Raw genomic sequence first — 10,275 nt, 5'->3', positions numbered from 1 at the left:
CATTAAATTTTTGTTTCGCTAGTTAATTATAAGCCGTAAATCGAAAGTTTGAATTAATTTAAAATACGTATAATTCTCCTCAAAAACTTCATCCAAGAGTTATTTATATTTTTAGGTCTAGCTATTCCATTTTCAGACTTGGCTGATGATATAACCGATTCAAAAATACAGTATTTGAGCAAAGATTTTTCTTTGTACATGGTAGGACACAGTTGATGTTGTTGGTAATGTAATTTTGCACTGCTAATTTAGGATTTAAGAAAAAATAGACCGGAAAAATTTGACCCGGAATAAATAGACCGAAAAAAATTTCTGTAATAGTGTGCTATTTTTGAACGCAAGGGCTAAAAACTTCAGAATTCAACCAACTCCTCTATAGTCGACATACTCGCAATCCAATCAACTCGTACTTGCAGTACTTACTATGATATTATTAACTATGTATACAAATAAAATATTTTATAGAGAAGTATTAATTTAATTTTCGATAAATAATAATATTCACTATAATAATAATTTTCTATTTATCTAAGTCTAATCAAAAAGTTTGAAACGAAATGTTGATTTCATCGTTTTATTTTCTCTGCAGTTAAATAAAATATCAAATTTATATCGAACTACACAAATACTCGAAATAAATTGTTCAAACATTAATAAAATCAATTATTTATAATGCAAAAACTTTTTTGTTATTTATTTTTAGTTTATTAATATTTCTGTTTTATAAAATATGCATAACATTTTTAAGATTATGCCTCCTCCTGATTACCATCTTATAATTTAAAAAGTTTTGTAAATTTCTTAATACATATATTACTGCAATCGCGGAGCAGCTATCTAAAACAGTATATTCCAATAACGCATAAAATAGGTAATATTTATGAAATTTAAATTTGGTTCAAATATTTTTCTTCCGTAACTTTAATGACTGGACTTTTCAACTAAATCATTCTTTTAGTAATTAATATCTTTTTAATTACTTAAAATTCATTAATAAAAGTACAAATTCAGTGAGGGAATTTAAAAATTTCTAAAACGGAAATTCAAATTTTTATACGGACGTGACATCATAGTACGAGCTTGTCAAATTTTTTGACATACTGTATGATATTAATTACTTACATTTTATATGGTATTTCATTAAATTATACTATTCTACGGATTTTTATTAGAAAACTTAATAATAACGAGTGTAAATTCTGTGTTGTAAATTCTTTTTTTAAGTGTAAATTATACATTGAACTGTCGCCAATTGACAGATCACGTACTTTTACGTCATCTACAGAGAACGCCAAAAATCTGCGTTTAAATATCTCAAAATTATAATGTATTTTAAATATTTTTTTACACTTAAATACAGAATTTTAGGCAGTGTTTATATTTTTTACTTTGTTAGAACGGTGTAAACAATGAATTAAAAATATAAATAAAATACATGAATTTTCCCTATTATTTACAAATATATAAAAAAAACGGCATAGTTACACTGTAAATAGTTAGGGACCACAGAAGTTACGAAACGAAAGGAATTTATCTGGAATTATGTGTGCTTTAGGGGATATTTTCATATGTTTTCAAGTTTCAATAAATATTCTTGGTAAAGCAAAGCTGAAGAACTTGAATAACTTCCGAAAAGCTTCCTGATCATTCCCATAAAGCCCTGAGTATGGTTCCGTCGCTGAAATAAGAACCACTAAGAAGATATGTAAATCCGTTATTGACTCGACGATATAACTAAAATAATGTGACCTTTCTGGAATGCTACTACAGTCGTATTTGTTTACGTTTGTTTATTATCAATATATGATAATGACGTGAGAACGTGTCTTTAACAGATTTATCGTTACCTAATAAATATAAATACTGTCTATTCATTTCAATTGAAAATAAGTAAGACGTACTGATTACTTCAGTGTTGTATATTAATCATAGTGTAGTTTCTAGTCGATAATGTCAATTCAGCTTTAATGCGACAAGTTTATTCAAATTGTCAAGCTTATACCGAAAACGAGCGGAAATATTTAATGAACAGTTTCTGAGAAATCGTAAAAACACGGTTGTGTCCAGTAACAAAGATACTTTATAATATTGTACAAAATAAAATACTGGATTAAAGTAAACGCGTTCGTTGTTGATGATAATATTTTATTCCAGAAAATAAGCATTTGACTGCTTAAAATTAATAAAGTTAAGAAAATATTTACTTGCTCCCATACTTTCTTGCAACTAATGGTTTTTTAGTATGGCGGTATCTGCGATTAAATATAATAAAAATATATTTTATCCTGGTGAAATGGTAAAAAAACTAACACGTAACTTTCTTTATCTTGATATTATGTGTATTTATTTAAGAAAAGTAATTTAAGGAGACATGCAAGGATTGAATAATACTAGGGATTTCAATAAAACTTTATTAATACATTTTTTGATTAACAAAGTTTCCAAAAATCACAAAAAAATTCTAGTTCACCGGGCTTTTTATTATTATTTTCTCGACCAAAATTGGTTGAAAAAATGATGAATCATATAGGTTATCCTTTCCAATTGGATATTTCTATATCAAAAAAATATAGAGAGTGTGATTAAAAACTATCTAAAATATTTAGACAATCTTGAAATTTATAATAATACCATAAAAATATAAGGTTGCCGATGATATAACAACAAAATTTTAATTTAATTATGAGTTCATCATTTTATGAACAGAGACGACTATAGCTAAAGTATTGATGATTGAAGAGCGATATCTATATTATCAAATTTAAAAGCCTCATTTGCATACAATAATATATTATATATTTTTGTAATTGCGTGGTATTGTAAATCCAATAATAGCTCATTACTTGAATAGAAAGCATGTATTTGGTTAATATGTACTTATTGTACTGTGCAATAAACCAAAACTTTTTTTACAATACTGTAGGTTTACAATCACCTTAAACTGATTATTATAAACTATATATTTTATACATTTTATTCTATAAATTACGTTTCCATTTCATTGAAAAAGGAAATTGAATTTACTTACATACTTGTTTCGGATAAAAACTGTCAATATCAGCTTATGTTATGACATTCTGCTCCTATGAACATTGAAAAGCTTTTAATAAGTTTTTTATTGAATAAATATAGTACCCTAGGTATCAATTGGTTGGTTTTATTCATATCAAATAATTTATAACTTTTATACGAATTTTAATATAAAATTTATTATAAAAGGTGATCGCCTCATTCGAAAACAAATTTTTTTTTAATTGCCTAATTGAAAATTATTCTTTTTGCCTGAAAAATCGAAATAATATATCGCATCAATTAAGAAATGCCTGGATTTTATATTTGAGTCGTAAAGGCAGATAGACAAACATATCTCACCAAAAACATTCTGTAAAAAATTAGCCAAGTCTTGTTTATCTCTAAAAATTAAAGAAATCTTGACAAAGTCGTACCAAGTCTTAGGTTCCTTACTGCGATTTCTTTATTATATTTAATGCTGTGTGACTTGGTCGGGATCGTTGATGTGATCTCAGATTGGTGCAATGGTATCATGGAGTACCTGGTTTTGTACCCTTGTGTACTCTATAAGCCACACAACTATAATAATAATGAAATCGCAATAAGGAACCTTATACTTGGCACGACTTTGTCTTTTTCATATTTTCATTTCATAACTTTTTAGAGATAAACAAGGAGCTCCATCAAGACTTGGCAAGTTTATTACAGAATGTTTTTGGTGGGATTTAACTTCTTTTTGTAGAAACGTGGGCATATTGATTTATTTTATTAGATGTTCTTATTTGACACAGTTTTCTTCTTTTTAGGAGTAGTTTTTTTATTAAAAATCTTTCTTTTCTTTTTTTCCGGTTCTGATTCTTGTACAGTAGCAGTTTTTCGTATTGCCCATTCGCGTTCATTATTTATTCTTTTAGACGGTTTAGACGGTTTAATTTCTAAAAGATCGGCGCGGTGTTTACGCCTTCGTGCTTTATATCCGGAGGGTTCTACATTTACGCCTTTGTAAAGGCGGTATGTCGAACTCTAATAGTTTGGTTGGGCTCCTGTGTTTTCTAACCAGAATCACCAGGTACTCCAGATCTTCGATTATCCTAGTTTTTATAGTTTTCTCTTTATATGGCCATTAAACCCTAACTGTGTACCAAATTTCAGCTCTCTGAGTTTATGAGAAGTACTAATTCTTTTCTGATAATCATGAGTGAGTGTCATAAATGCAAAACTTTGCTTTCGCTTAACTTCGGAACTAAATGACCTACAGACTTGAAATTATGGATTTTAAGTATGTGATTATAGCTTACTGCATGACGAAAATTTCTACGTTCTGGTCTTATTCAGAGATTCTTACCGGAGTGAAAATTCGGCGAAATGGTTCCAGTAAAGGATGGTACGGCAGTGTTTGCTTCGCGCTCGACTTTTCGGGGGAACTACCGTGCCCCCGGATGAAATAACAAGCTAAGTAAAAAAAGAAAACGTGATTTCAAAATTATTAAAGAATAACTGTTTACTTTTTATCTTTGTTTTGACTTTACTTTTATCTTTATGTTAAAATAAAAAATTTGATTTGTTTTGATATTATTCTTACAAGCGTTTCACTTTCATCAAATGTGTGAATCAAATGAGTGTATGATGTATAACATTTTAAAGATTTTTTTAATGAACTTTATATGTTTTATTCAAGTAAACAATTATTCTCATATTATAAATGTTTACATTCAAGATATTAATAGATTATTGTATATTAGACATGAATATTGATTATTAATACCGATATACAGGTAGTAACTTTTAGAACTGTATAAACGCTTTCAAGGTGCCTCAGTTTTCCGCTCTACCTAGAAAGCGGTAGTAAAGTATATCAATATTGAATATAATGATTCGCGTGACCATAAAATATTTCGATTTTCTTGAAATCATTCTCACTCTTACGATACCCCACCAGTACTGTGCAACCAAATTTTGTAAAAACTTGTGTATTTAGAGATCGTGTTTTCTTAAAGTCCGAAATAACAAATTTCTTAAGATGAATTGAAATTTTGCACAGTCATACAGGGTGATAGGTCACATTTTTAAAAATACTTAACCGAAATCTGAGTTGTTGACTCAGTCTACTACAAATTGACAAACAGGTCCGATTCTTAATATTTTGCCTAGCGTCAGAGATGGTTAGAGATATTGAAAAAAATTATTAGAAAAGTTTCTTAAAATTTTGATTGTTCTCATATTTAATCTTGCATTTTGTTTCTTAGAATATTTTTTATACCCATATACCGATTTTCATGGCAAAATTCACAGTAACTCAAAAAAAGTGACCAGCACCTTGCATGAATCTGCAAAATTTCAAATCGATATTCCTATAAATAACGAAAATATGAGGATGTCTTCATCTTAAATGCGACACACTATACATAAGTTGATCATGTGTAAACATAAATATTGTGTTCGAATTCAAACAACTTAGTAATTTATTTAAAAATATGATAAATAAAATTGGACCAAGGATAGACTCTTGAGGTACTCTTAATTTCATTCTTTTATATATGGTTCTTAAAAATACAACATGTATTGTTAGTATAATAAACTTGACTTGACGTTAGTTAGTAAAATATGCGAATAAAAATATCTTACAGGATGTAAACTAATTTAAAAAATTGGCGTACTGCACTCACACGACCTCTATACAGAATGACCTTCCATGCGCTACAAATCTTTATTCTAAAAACTGTTACGCTTTCTTCGCAACATATTAGGACATCAAATTGGAATTTAAAATATACCTTTCTATTTTTATTCAATTGTTTAGTCCAAAAGTAGGACTACTAACAATTCTAAGTTACATTCAAGTTTTTATTTTATTTTGAATTTTTGAAATAATCAGTTTTCGATTTAGTAATAAAATATTTGGAACAGCTTTTCATCACTATGTCTATGTTTGTAACAACTCAAGACAGATTCGGTGTAAGCGATATTTATAGTTCCTCTCAAATAGGATGTATTTGTTTACAATATTACAAAAACAATTTTTTTATTAGTATAAAAATCATGGTTTGTGTAAAGTAAACTAGAGGTAATTTAAATATTTATAAACAAACCTACTATTATTCATAATTAAAATTTTTGTATTAGACCAGACGCTGGGTTACTTGGCGGAGATTTAGACAAGTAAAACCAAGGATCGAACTATTTTTCTAAAGATGTATAATTTCTTACTATCGCTGAGGATTTTTTAGTATATTCGTATTTTAAAATGACTTCAATTTATTTTTTGAATATATACCTTGGATATTAAAGTACATTTCTCTTTCGCCGGCTTTCAAAAATTCAAAAAGTTTCTTCGCTTCTCAGTACTCTAAACGTTTTGGGTCTTTTTATAAAAAAAATGGAGAAATTTTCACCACAAATTTCCTACCCGTAAATACACCGACTAGAATAAGTCAAACGTGAAGTTATTACTTCATTTTAATAAGTAAATATATTGTATATTTCGAAACCAAAAATATTCACCTCGAAACGTTAAAGAATTTGTTTACTTGATAATTTTAAGTAGTAAAAAGTTTGATGTACTGTAAACGAACCTTTGAAGAATGAATACAAGCTATCAGAGTGATTAGTCCCGCTGTCCATCAGCATACATTGAGAAATTTTACCCAAGAAAATTATTGTAGGTGGGGCGTTCTCTTTCACGGTTGGCCATTCTCCACAGGCTTTAATTTGACGAATATCGGTTTTTTGTAATTCTATTAGGAAGATAATTTAATACCAAACGCAAAAACTGTGTTGTCCGACATTACGATTAAAATAGAAGTCCGCTGTTCAACGAATTGCAAATTACAGAAAATAGTAAAATAAATTTTCAAGTTATCAGGCAAAGGGCATCCTCTTTAATTCAGTGTTAAGCAAAACGAATTTTTCATTTGTTATTCAATTTTCTTCCTCAAATATTAACAAATAAACAGATAGGGAAGAGTGAGAATTGTGTTTATGCTAGAGATTGCAAAGAATTAAATTCTGATTAATTACATTATCACAAAGGTTACCGAGCTATGATATAAAACAAGATAACTTTTACAATAACACGTTAAAGTGTCTGAAACATTCATAAACAAAACTGCAGGCGTGGAGTAGTTACGTATTTGAGGGGGTAACGAGAGTTTAACAGACTTGTATCAGCTAGTTAAAGCTGAGTAATTAATTCATTGACTATATTATAATTATAGCTATCTAAAATATTAGCAAAATATCAAAGTGATAATGAAGCTTCTTTGAAAGTAGTGATAATATCTGTATTTGTGTTCATGAGTTCGTGATAACCCCTAAGTGATTCCCATAAAATCGAAAAAGCATTCCCCTGAAATTGTGTTTTTTGCTGTTCTATGCACGTTTGAAATTCGATTTTTAACCAATTGGACGGAAATGAAGTTAAATTAACAGAACACTTCGAAAAATTTCATCAAAACCCCCCAGAAATGGGAAAACACCCCTAAGACTCCCCTTTTCTTCTTTACAATCTAGAAACGTGCGGTTTTTTCATGTATTGATAAAAACAAAATACAACTTACAAGAATAGACATTCGTAAACAAAATAGATATTAAGCTATACATAATTAAGACATCAATGACAACGTATGCTGATAGGCACCTTTACTATATAATAATATCGATTAAACTATTTAAAAATTTATTGCACGTTTAATCACAAGCAATACGTTTACATTTAGTAAATAATTTAATTACGAATACGTGCCGATTTGTAATTCAATGTAATATTCATGATTATAACTTACGATATTACTATGATGCTGTATAAACTATACATTTAAAAATCTATCAAGAATGTAGATCACCATCGCGTCGGTGTCCAAAATGGGACAAAGCCACGAAAAGCTCCTAGAAAGTTCCACAAATATTAGTAAATCTAGTAGACCCTTGATTTAAAAACTGATTGAGTGATTGTGGTCATTTAAATACACATGCAAGAGCTAAAACAAGCTTTTTAAATCAAACTTATTAAAAATTAAAAAGAAACACGTATATTAAATTCAGCTTATCAATTAAGAGAAAAATAAGTTTTTGAAAAGGAAGCCAAATAATGCATTAATTTTTCTTTTTAAATGCGTCTTGGTTTTTTTGTAATTTTTAATTTTCTTCATACGAGTGTTTTTCACAAAATTACAATTAAAGATCTCCTCTTGGCTACGCCACTGACCTGTCTATAAATTAATGTTGAACTGAAGGAAGTCAATTTATAATTTTTGTGAATTTCTTGTTTTGATTCCTTAGAGCACTAGTTTTTAACGCTTAGAATAATAATTGAGCCTTCCAAAATCAATCAATTATTAACTATTAGATTTGATTTTAATAGAACGATAAAAGTTAAAGCAAACATTTATTAAAAATGGAATATAATAGCTTGTGTCTATATAGTCCACTATTTGCAATCACTTTAAAAAGTGATTGCAAATATTGCAAATTCGCCCGACATTCAACTAAACGAGGTGTCTATTGTTCGATACACGATTTTGTCAAATGTCGTACAAAATATTTTTTGCTCATACAATCTTCCTATAAGAATAATAAAAAAAATTTTATTTGACAATTTTCAATCCAGGATAAAGAAAGCGCACCATTTTCCTGAATTTTTTTTAAATTTCAAATTGCCAGATTTGTCATACGAAGATTTAAGTCTGCTAATAAAAAATTTATGAAATATAGAAGGTTGAACTTTGGTATATTTTTTGGTACCATAAAATTTATTGTAGGCTGATGGAATTATTACAAAATTTAGTAATGATTCATGCTTGATTATTTTTAATAATTTATTTTAGCCATGGTAAAAAGTTTAATTGATAAAAATGAAAAATTTATAATTTATTTTTTATATTTATAATATTCCAATTTTATGATTTATGTCAGGGTCAAATGTTAACAATCCTACTACTGATATAGCTTATAGCTCTCTCCAAACAAAAGCCGAAACATATCTAAGAACCGATCGGTTCGGTGTGTCGACACACTTAGTGATCACTTTGTTGAATATTATACTTTACTTAAATACTTTGGATATGGTGAAATAAAAAGAATTCAGGTGCGAATTTCCGAAGGATTCCGCTGGATACCTTGTAATAAAGGTTAATAAACCACTGGAAATATTATGAATATAATAAATAAATTATACTATAATGAACTTAATCATATGACTGAATTTGATATATTTATTATTTGAAAATAAATGTGTACACATATACATGTATTGATAATGCGTATTTACTTATCAGTCACTTGACTAACTCTTTAGGCCATTAAATAAAATTGAAATTCAAATCAAATTGTCGGTTTGTCTTTATTTTCGTAAATATTTTATAGAAGACAAAGTTCAAACTCCTCTGATTTTATATTCTTAGGGAACTAAAAGTCGCGAACAAATATGGCCACAATTTCAGAATTAATGAAGTTTGGCAACAGCTCTTTCTAGGCTATTTTTTTCTGGGTAGTAATATTTCTCAGAGAGTTTAGAATTGCTCAATATAAACCGTTTTTGCCATACAGAATATATTAAAAGATGTCACTCTGTATAATATTTTTTATTATTAAAAAATATACTTTACGTCACTCCGGGTTTAACCATAATGTTCGAAACAACGCAATAAATTCAGTGGTTGTACAATATTACAAGATAACAAACCATTGCCTTCCGCATGAGCAAATTCATACAGTTCTGTACTCAAACTGTATAAAAATCATTTCTATTTATACCAGCTTTCTGAGTATCTTAAAATTTGTTGTGTTTTTGAATTTGCTATTAAGAATAAACAGTAAGAAATATAAGAAAGAAAGGGTGTAGATCGCAGTTTGAAATATTTTTATTATTACAGAATTTGAAAACATGAATGATGTTTATATAGGTAAGGTTAAAGTGACTGTCCTGGGGTCAGATACAGTTAGGTCATAGGGTACGTTGTGATACCGAAAAAGGGTTGGCCCATCCCCGGCCACTACTCCACGAACCATTTGGAGCTGCTTAAGAACAGCAGAAGCGCTTTGACGTCGACGAACTTTAGGTCGAAGAGGTCGACAAAGAGAGGCTGGCCCAAGTAAGTCCATCTCCCCATGGCAAGAGCTACGCAGTGACAGAGAAGACGAGACATTGTCTCCTCCTACTCAGCACTGTGACAGCTCCCACAGTAAATGTGATACACTGCCAGGCCCAGGCGTTCAGTATGCTTGCCGCCCAACCAGTGTCCTGTAATAGCCACAAAAATTTTGTTA

This window comes from Chrysoperla carnea, chromosome 5 (assembly GCF_905475395.1).
Source record: "Chrysoperla carnea chromosome 5, inChrCarn1.1, whole genome shotgun sequence".
Classification (NCBI taxonomy): Eukaryota; Metazoa; Arthropoda; class Insecta; order Neuroptera; family Chrysopidae; genus Chrysoperla; species Chrysoperla carnea.
This window is presented reverse-complemented; position numbering follows the sequence as displayed.